Genomic DNA, 10,821 nt, shown 5'->3' on the forward strand with positions numbered 1-10,821 from the left:
CACGGCCTGCCCCGTTCTCCTCCCTCAGAGGAACCCGAGCAGCCTTGGTCAGATCCATCGCCTGCCAACAGTGGTTTTGAACCGGCTCACTCAAGGAGCAGGGAAGAAGGGTAAAGTTGTAAGTGACATTTAAGCATTCTCCAAGAGCAAAGGCACCCCAGCAAGGAGGGGAGTGACGTGGAAATGGAAATGAAGATTAAGTGAGTTAACTCCACCAAGCTGTGTGCCTGGTCCTGTTTGTCTTCTGTTCTTATCTGCCATTCCCCTTTCCCAGCATCATTTGTAAACAAAGAGATCTGCCATGCTATGTTTTGTTTCTTCCTCTTCTTCTTCTGTTCTTCGGTTGCTAATCAAGCTAGTCTTAACAGCCCTCTTCTAAACTCAGGAAAGGAAGTTAGTAGAACACCCCTTCTTGTGTTCATTCAGCTCTAGCACTGAGCCAGACCCATCTGGCTGCTATTTCCCTCAAATTAATCATCATATTCCATAAAACTGACTCCACTATATATATGCCCATCTTTTCTTTAAATCATCTCCCTGTTCATTTTTCCAGAGGCTTCACCACAAGAGATTTGCCACCCTGTTCCTCTTTTCTTTGCTCTTTCTCATCAGCTGGAGTTTGAAAAACTTGAAGTACAATCTACACACACACACACACACACACACACACACACTCACAGATGGGTGGGAAAATAGACATCCATCATGACTGTGCTAGAATGTTCTGTCTGAATACACAGTGATGAGAAGCCTGTTTGCATTTCTCTGCTGGGCTTACCAAGAAATTACCCTAGCAGAGCGAGTGAAGGAATGAAATAATAAAACCTGAACTTGGAACCACTGAGTGGGAGACCTTGTCTTTTACGATCTATCAGTGCAGGTATTTGCCCTCTGAAGCCAGGTGCCATCGGCCCTCGGTATCTGAACATCAGAATGCCATCACTGTGGAATTTATGACACAAGGGTGTCCTCAAGATGTTTGCACTCAACAGGGAAACCAGAAAAATAAACCCACACTTGTGTTTGCTTGGGGGCCGGTGCTCTCCACCTGAAGCCAAGGCAGAGTTCTGTGGCATAGCAAGCAGACTTCACAAAGGGGAAGGGCAGCCAGAGGAGAGGAAAGAGGAAGCCCAAGTCCTTTCACGCGCCTGAGCCACGCGTGGCCATCAGAGCAGTGGGCTGCGAATGGAAGCTGCCCACAGGTAGAGACCGGCACCCGGGGTCCCGGGGAGGAAAGGAATGGCCAGGGACGGCGTGGACGGCCGACAGCGTGGGCCTGAAGACTCTTTTCGAGCCGGGGCCGACCCTGGGTTGATCTGCACGTGTTGGTAGGTCCCGGGTAAAATCCGGGTGTGGGTGTCAGGAGAGGAGTCCCAGGACACCATGAGAATTTCCTTTGCTTCCAGGCCAAGTTGAAAAGCCAAATACCCCCAGAGCGTGCTGTCTCCCTTCCCTGGGCTCAGCGGAGAGCGGAAGTTCAGAGTGTGTGAGAAGCTCACTGCACTGAGCTGTGTGACCCAGAGGTTAGCGTCCCGGACGGCCACACCGCATGTCCTTTTGTAAGCGCGTCCACTGGTAGACTCTTTCCTGAAGTGTTACCTTTCCTTGTCCTTTCATGTATACCCTGAACTAAACTCTCGGTAGTTTTGTTTTTTGTTTGTTTGTTTTAAGAGAATATATTCTAAATTACACAGCCAAGAACCAGCTACATTACCTTACTTTTTCATGTTGACTTCAAAGTCAACTACTGAAAACTGCCGAACTCTATTTTGGCATCATGGGTTACGAGGGCTAGTGTTACCACACAGCCCTCCAAACCGAGGATGGGAGGAGGTAGAAATTTGTGAGCAGACGACCTAAATGTCTCTACTGATTTGAATTCTCTCCTAAGGAAAGGGGTGGCACTGGCTACTCATAAGTCAGCCTGTTGAATTAAAATTGTTTTTATAAAACTACTTAAGTTAACAAAAAAAAGTTCTTTCATCTGCTGCAACTTGTCTGAACCCCACGGAAAGTCCTCGAGGAGCGTATTTTCTCTAATTTAGGGGCCTTCCTACATGTGATTGAAAATCGTCTTCTAAAATGGCTAGGTAGCTGACTTCACTGCAATATATATTTTTAAAAATACATTTCTGCATCATCCTCGGTGCTGGTCACTCACTGTCAACCCCGATTTATTTACAGAGATAGAAATGACTTTCCCAGCCAAGAAAGAGCAGAGAGTTCAAGCTCACTCCCATCAAAGCTCCCCTGTATTAGAGCTCAGACAGGACCCCGGGGGACTCCACCCACCACTTTCCCTGGAAATTGGCTGTCAGTGATGACAGCATTACACCTTTGCCCCTGTTTATCAAAGATAGAAGGTGACTATCTGAAAAACCCCATGACCTCCCGGAGTTTCAGGTACACCCTCTAGAACTCAGATGCCAATATTAATGAAGACCGTGCTTTCCCTGGCCTGGCGTGTTGGCAGCAGTTAAGGAAAAGAGAAAAGCCTCTGGGGTAAGGAAGGAGTCTTTGAAATGTAAGGTTTTGTATTAAATGGGCTTCTTTCCAAGATGGACTGAAGATAACTTCAGATTGTTCAAGAAATAGCAGAAGGCATGGGTCTATATTGAGAATACACTCTGGTACTGTTAATCCTATTTCAAAAAACCCTTCTGTGATTTTTCCCCTACTCAAACTAGCCAGTCGTGAGCAGATTACGAGGTTGAGCTCAGCCAATCAGAGCAGAAGGGCGGGGCTGCTGCCTGAAGTATAAATAGAAGCCCCGCCTGCCTGCACTGCACCCTTGCTGGCCAGATTTCACGCTGATGGCCCGATACTTCTGCAGAAGTAAAATTTGCCCGGCTGAGACAACAAAATTAATAACAAATAAATAAAATATAAGAGGAATATTAAATGCACACCTACTTGTCCTCACGAATTCAAGCAACGCCCCCCCCCACTTCCAGGTGGCGTGTCTGCTGAAGCCTTCTGTCATTCATTGCATCTGACTTCTTGCAGGTCCCACAAAATGGAATTACAAACGTCTATGCTTAGATAATTATTTCCTTCAAGTACTTCCCAGTCTAACGTAAGTTCTTGGAGACAGCAGTAATCCTGTAATAGTCCCTGGAATTCTCCGTCCTGGATAGCCCATGGCAGCAATGCAGGTGTGCTGATGGTTTGTAATTCTAAGTTCTCAGCCAGTCTGGGAAGGGTCAGGGGGTCAGTGATGTGTGTTATAAATTTTCCATTTAGTAAAATTAAAACTACTCATATTGAACTCATGTTTGGAAATAGCTTTCCCACCGCCAAAGTTATTTCACTTCTTTGTAAAGCAATAAAGCCACCTTTGCTTATCACTATGTGTGATTCAGAACTTATTACTAATTCAAATTGGCGGTACAGCTAATTAGTAGATTTTATTGCATCTTGGCTCTTTTCTCCTCTAACATATGTGCACAGTTGAATCTGAAGAGGGACTTTTGTTAACCTCCATCTAAACTATTCTCTGCACATCACTGAACTCAGCATCTTGTAATTCTTAGAACTATTACAGAGCAAGCAATTGGCTTCTTTTATGAAGAATTGAAAATGGAGAGCTATCCTTTTGAAATAAAGACCTGAAACTCTGTCACTGCTTCCCATTTCACTCGCTGTCTTTACATCGGGTGATGAGGTTGTTTGCAAACTTCTAAATCAGCATAAAGAAACCAGACAGTGTGTACTGTCAGACACATGTAATGTGCCGCTCTGATTTAAATTGTATACCCTGAGGGCAGAAACAGGGTTTTCCATCCTGGATAAGATATAACTCAGGCTCCAAACAACATATAATAAAGTGACAAGAGCATTTCCTCTTCCATCAAAGTATTAGGAGCTGCAAGGATGGTGTCTGGGGAAGCCATTTTTAATGTTTATTTGTCCCCAAACATATTGTGCTCTTGCCTTCACAGCCCTCACTTATGTATATTCTTCCTCAATTTGAGAAAGTGCTGTGGAGGCAATTGTAAAGGTAGAAAACACTTGGGAAATATGACCCGTAGCTAGATTGGGGTTTCTTCCTCTTCCAAGGCCATTTTGTTTCAACATCGCCCCACCAGCACAGACGCGTGCCCACACGCACACACACACCTACACCTTGCAAAGAGTGTTGATAAAACCACAGGAAAAGAAGGTGTGCATCTGTGTCCACACCTCTGACTCTTCCCCTGCCCCACACTGACTGGAACTTGTGTGGAATAACAAAGAATCCACAATCTGAGAGAACGTGGCATCCATTTATCCCAAGGGGGTGGGGTGAAGCTCACCTCTGCTCCACCTCCCATGGGGTTTGCCGGGCTTGAACGGCCTTGGCAGGCCTCAACCGGAGATCCTCTCCCATCTCTGCCCCCACCCCGCCCCAGTGGCTGGAAGGTCGAGCGGGCCATGCACACAGCTCGAGCAGCTCGATTTTTTTTTCTTGTAAGCACATAAACAGCATTCTCTTGAACGTGAAAATTTCCTCCATCCTGGAACTTGCTTGTGGCAAAACCTGTGATGCCAGTCAGGGAAGGGCTTCTTGGCTGGGCTTTGCTTGTTCCGTCAGGCGGCATTTTCCACGGATGTTTAAATGCTGTAGGCAGAACGTTGAATGCCCGCATCAGCGCCCAGCCCTGCTGGTTGTTCTGAGGCAGCTGGTGGGGATACCTCCGTTCCTCCCTACCCTAAGAGCCAACCAGAGCTCCACGTGGGTCCTTCGGGCGACCATTAGGAGACACCATGCGGCTTGAAATCATCTCCTAATGGGGCGCTCGGCATTCCCGAGCTCAGGCTTATTGCTGAACTGTCTCCTGTGCATCTTCAAAGAGCCGAGAGTTTGCTCAGAAGGAATTACAAGTGGCCACTTTCCAGAGAAGAGTCCAAGCGCAGCCAGCAGCATGCACACGGGAAGCTGCGGGGCTCCCGTGGCAGACCTGGAGGGCCAGGGTGGGGGCATCTGCCCTCCCCTCCAGTGAAGGCCGCCCAGGGGAAGCCAGTCCTGTGCAAGACCAGCACGAGTTCACAAGCCTGCTGGATTCTGTAGAACTGCCACCGTCCTCCCCTCCAAGGAGCCTGCCTGGCGCCATCTGAGTCAGGAAGCACTACGGCTCCCTCCCTACCACTGGAGCTGTCCACTGTCCTCACTCCTAAGGGGTGGACACTTATGGCACCGTCCTTCTCTCTCTCTCCTCTCCCTCCCCCCCTGTGAAATCTAACCTGGATAAATCTAAGGCCCATTGTGTACATCCCCAGTAAAGTATCAATAAAGGTTGTACATTATTATTATTATTTTGTTATATGAAAACAATTCAGATTACAGGCGAATCAGACAAGGAATTTAGTAAAAATAAATAAACAACAAAAACAGACCGCAGTTTCATTCTAAAATCACTGTGCTTCATCTCCCTGAACTAACTGAAAAGTCCGAATCGTGGATCCTTCACTACTGGATGGCAGACCGAGAATGAATTTGCCGTGAGGCTGTTGCCCTGAGCTAAAATTAGCTCTGCTCTTATCAAAGTCATCAACACCTTGGATGGGGTGCTTCTGAGAACAAGGAACAGGGAACAGCAAGGGAAGGACCCGCCGCTGCACACCTACAGTGGGAGACTTCCTTCTCCAGGGTAAGGCCCCGCCGAGAGCCGTCCTTCCCTTAGCAGCACAAAGCTGGGTCACAGAACCAGTACACAGAAATGACAAGACTGGGAACAGATGGTTCCGATTTCAAAGTCTTTCCTGGAAACCGAAACGAAAGCAAACGCTATGTAAATAGTTGTGTATCTTCGGGTTAGAATGAAGATGACGGGCCCCTGAACACAAATTTGAGATGAGAAGGTTCTTCAATTATATATGCACACCCTCCGACCATTCAGGTGTCACTTGGGTATTAATAAGAACACCTAGCATTTTTGTTTTTACCACGCTCCAGGCACTCGGCTGGACACTTTTAATTCATGTTACCTTCATAACAACATCAAAAGGTAAGAACTATTATTATGTATGTTTAAGAGGAATGTGAGGGTGCTGAAGACACAGGATGGCTTTAGGGATGGGTTAGAAAGCTGGAGCATCAAGAAAACTATATTAAAAAATTTCACATTATGGCAAAAAATACCACAAGGGTTTACATCAGTGATTAGTGTCTATAAACTTTCAGAAAAACATATTAACCTTGCAAGATGACCAGGTTTATTGCTCTGTTAAATCAAGTGAAGGTCTTGAGGTAGGATAACGTGGCTTTGTGCTTCCTCTTGGGGAATAATTCAACAAGAACTTTGTTATTTTCATCACATTATCCTGGCCTTACGCATGCGGCAGGGTCACCTTTATGACGCGCTTTCTCACAAGGCTTTCAGTTGGCAAGCAAGTTGTACTTCACATATATGTTGTGTATTATTTTTAAGACAATTATGTTTGGGGGATTTTGGAAGATGGGCTTATTCATCTACATTTTTTAAAGAGGTGATTTATTGGGTGTATCAGCGATGTACTGTTTTCTTCTGGTCACATAGAGTACCTTGCTGCTTGAGGGATTTAGAACCACTTGACTGATCATCACTGTACATCTTCTCCAAGGATAACTGAGAGTGAATCAACAAAAGCTAACACTGGACACAAGAAAATCTACAAGCAAATGGGGAAAGGTGAAAACATACCATGCGAGGACCAGGCAAGAAGCAACTACTACTAAACTGCCACCCCCTTTCTGATAGTTTCAATGGGTTCCACAAAAATGTAAATACACATATATTTTCTCGTCCCCAAATGCCACTGCAATGACATAAAAAATTAAATATTAATGCACCATGTAGTACAAAGATTAATCTCTCATAAAATATGTAGAAGGAACCAGCACATAAATTGAAAGGGACAAGTCATTTTGACATTTATATGAGAAGACAATATTTATTTTTCTTACATAAGCCACAGCTCCTGTGTGCTGACAAGACTGGAGCCTAGAAGCATTGATTCCCAGGGCAATAACACGGTCTTTTTGGAGGGAGGGAAGCAGATGACTTTAACAAAAAGAAAACACCAGGAAGAAGTATTTGGTGATTCACACCTGTATTATGCCTGCGATTGGGAGACTGGGGCAGGATAAGCGTGAGTTCAGGGCCAGACCCTATATCAAAACACGCTGATGATTTGGGGGACCCAAATTAGTATCCCAGAAAACCAAACAGAAAGAATATTTGAAAATGTCATAAATTGGTTGAAGTGAAGGCTGCACACCTTTTCCCAAAGGAAAATAGGTCTAAGAAATAAAATTTTATCATGCGAATATTCACTGGCTTTCAAATGTTCCTGTAGTAGTAGCTCTGTAGAACCTCTGGCACATACACACAATTTTAAATTTAACCATCTTTACCAATTTATGTTAGGAATTTGGTCGAAGAAAAGCAAAACTAAACACTCCCTGGTCATCAAGACACTTGCCATTATCTGAGACTTCACCAAGCTGACGGGGAGGGGTGTGGGGGGGTAGAGGGCTCCAGTCGCTGCTGCCCCAGCTATTTCTCAGGCATCTACATCTGGAGAGCTCAAGGAAGCTCTCCTTTCTTCCCTGAGGAGACCTCCACCCCGATTCTTGACCACTGTCCCCAGCCAGCTTTCTAGAAGTGGCCGACCTCACAGAAGCAGGGCCTTCAGGAAAACACTCAACGTCCCTGAACTTCCACAGTCTTGTGTGGCTGCATTCCCTCCCAGACAGATTTCTGACCACAGCCAGGAAGCAGCTTTTTCCCACCCCTCCCCCTTGATTTTATTTTCATAATGGGGTAGAGTATGGAAGTTCAGTACATGGATGGAATATGTCCTCATCAAGGCAAAGTAGTTAACTGTTTCCATCTCAAACATGCATGATGAAAAACTTCAAAATCTGCTCTTCCAATTTTACCCAGTGTGGTCCATTCTATATTTTTTTTCTGAATAATCATTCATTCATTAAGTGTGGCTCCCTGAGTCCAAAACATAATTTATGGTTTTCAGGTCAGTATCCAAGGATGCAAACTAATTAATGTCAAGTACATTATATTTAAGAGTGTCTCTCTTTTTGATGGGGGTGGGGAGGTGGTTGGTAAATTTTAGTTACAACTTTCAGAAAGGAACCAAAGTTCAAACATGGAATAAGAAATTAAATTTAATGGCTATTATTAACTTAAATTGCTATTTTCACAAAATATTGTCAAAATGCATGATCCAAGAAAAGATAATTTCCCTAGACACATTCATCTTATTTATGACTTAACTCCAACAGAATATCCTGAATGCCTGGAAGAATTCTAATAAGTGAGTTTTATCATATGAGGCAATTCCTTAAGCCTTTTTTGAATAAAAAGAAAGGTATAAAAATTCTAAATAGTAATAACAGAAAAGATAGTGGAACACTTTAATAAGTAGATAACTCTAATGTGAGTTGTCTGACACTTTTGCCCCCAAATTCCTCTACACCATGGTATTTCAAAGTTATGGCCAAGAGGCTATAAACCTTCAACCTACCTTTTTGCTCTCTGCTCACTATGTATCAAGTTAAAGCTTTGAGATGAGTCATTTGTGCAAAGTTGGCTTTTTTTTTGCAAAGTGAAGCTGACAGAAATAATAGTGTTTTATGTTTCTACCTCCCTGTTACGTGGAGAAAGCAAGAATAAACAAAGTTTATGTGAAGATGTAAAAAAAAAAAGTGCAATACAACAAATTGGTTGGGATTTGAATCGGTATCCCAGGGAATCAAACAGAAAGAATATTTTAAAGTGCAGAGCAGAAATGGTAAATTGATTAAAATGAAGGTTGCGCATAAAACAAAAGTGCCATTTTATTGAGAAGGCCTCCTTCTGCCTCATCCTTCACCGTCTGCCTGTGTCTCTCTCTGTCTCTCTTCTCTCTAAGTCTCTCTCATCCCTCCCCAAAGGACAACTTCAAAATTACCAGTAGCATCCAGCCCCAAGCCCTGTTCAGAAATGGGTAATAATTTAAAATGGTAGCTAACACATAGGATTTGCTTTATAGTCAAGCTAACAATTTAAATGTACTTTAAACGTTGGTCATCAAATCAATTAAAAAGGCCTCTGTCCCAGAGCACAAAGCAAACATGGGGATTATTTGAAAAGTTGGCAACTAGTCCCTGTTTCAGGGAAGTGCTAGATTACACCCGCAAAGGTTTGCTTTTTTGGCAAAAGGAAATGAAGTTCTGGGTCCCCTATCTACCATGGAGGAGAGGGGAACAGAGTAGGTCAGACAAAGACACAAATAGCTCAGGTCGCAGTGGGCCGGGCTAACGTCCAGTCAGAGACGGGGCACTCCCTAGCCTGTGCCAGCCTCCAGCCTCTCTTCTCTGCCTGACCTCAGACGCCAGCTGCTCCCTCCCACACCACCATCTCGGTAAATTCCCCCACTAGAGCAAGTGCATGCAAACTAATGCAGCATCAAATTATGTACTGTGAGTCACCATAATTGACGAGAAGAGAGAGAGAGAGAGAGAGAGAGAGAGAGAGAGAGAGAGAGAGAGAGAGAGAGAGAGAGAGAGAGAGAGAGGGAAAGAGACAGGGAGAGGGAAAGAGACAGGGAGAGAGAGGGAGGGAGGGGGGAGGGAGGGAGGGAGGGAGGAAGGAAGGAAGGAAGGAAGGAAGGAAGGAAGGAAGGAAGGAAGGAAGGAAGGAAGGACTCTCCTTTAGAAAGCCAGAGACCCTCTGCCTTTCGATGCTGGGAGCCTGTGGCATCCGGCATCGTGTTGGGGTCAACGCCTCTCGAGGGTCTGTGCAACTGGGAGGCTGCAAAAGGCTCTGAAAATTGGGTGGCATCATTCTGACAGAGTTGAAAATGGGATTAAAAAAAAACCCGTCTACACCTGAGTACAGGGCAGGACGATCTGCAGCCCAAATGTCTCCTTGGGCCGGGGAGCTTTTCCAGTGTGGGTCTGCACTGCTGTGCTGTCACCCTCGGAGGCCAGAAAAACACAGACTTCACATCAGAATGCTGTTATTCAATTAAGGCCCCATCTGACCGCAAATGCTCCGTCTGCATGAGAAAATTAAAGAAATAAATCAGGATTCTTCCTCTCCACGGCTGTTTTCCTTCCCGGGCTCTGGGCAGTCTGACTCAGGCCCTGGACTGAATCTTACTTCAGGGCAATTTCATTTGTGAGGGTCTCAGAGGCAAGGCCTGCTGTTGTTGTCATCACGCATGTCGCCCGTGGTCCAGTGGATTCATTTGAGCTCTCTGGGCGAAGAGGAAAGCTTACAACAGCGTGCCAGCCTGAAGTACACATCATGGTCTCCATTCTGCCTGGAAAGTTGGTGTTTTGAGGCTGGGTCTCTCAGCCTATACTGAAGCCCTGTGGTTGTGCCACGTGTGAACAGTTACAGGCGCACTCACGGGGTGAGATGGAGCCAGTGGCAGAGTGTTTGTCTCCCGGCAGCCTTGTGGTGAGCGTGGCGCCGGGTGTCTCTGAGGCGTCTCCAGGCACAGACAAGCTGCGCAGGCCTCACGAAGCCTGGCAGCTGAGATCTAAGATCTCCCCCGCCACCCACCCACCCCACCCTGAGGTGTGAGCTGCTGAGGGTGTAACCTCACTGCTCAAGTCCTCAGTCGACATCCTAATACCAGGCAGGAAGGAGCCCCAAACGGAGACCACCTAGAAGACACGCTTTGCAGGAAAATCGCGTAGATGGTAAACCAATGCAAAATGCTGTTTGTTGTGGCTTGGTTTTTATTTATGAATCCTTTGGGTCAAATAAGCTCTTTTTAAGGAAGAATAATAAGAGGGGGGAAAAAGGCATCTTAAGGAGGAAAATAAGAGCCATAAATCACAGAAAACAG

Source organism: Megascapheus bottae, unplaced genomic scaffold, assembly GCF_031878675.1.
Source record: "Megascapheus bottae isolate mThoBot1 unplaced genomic scaffold, mThoBot2.hap1 H_3, whole genome shotgun sequence".
Taxonomy (NCBI): Eukaryota; Metazoa; Chordata; class Mammalia; order Rodentia; family Geomyidae; genus Megascapheus; species Megascapheus bottae.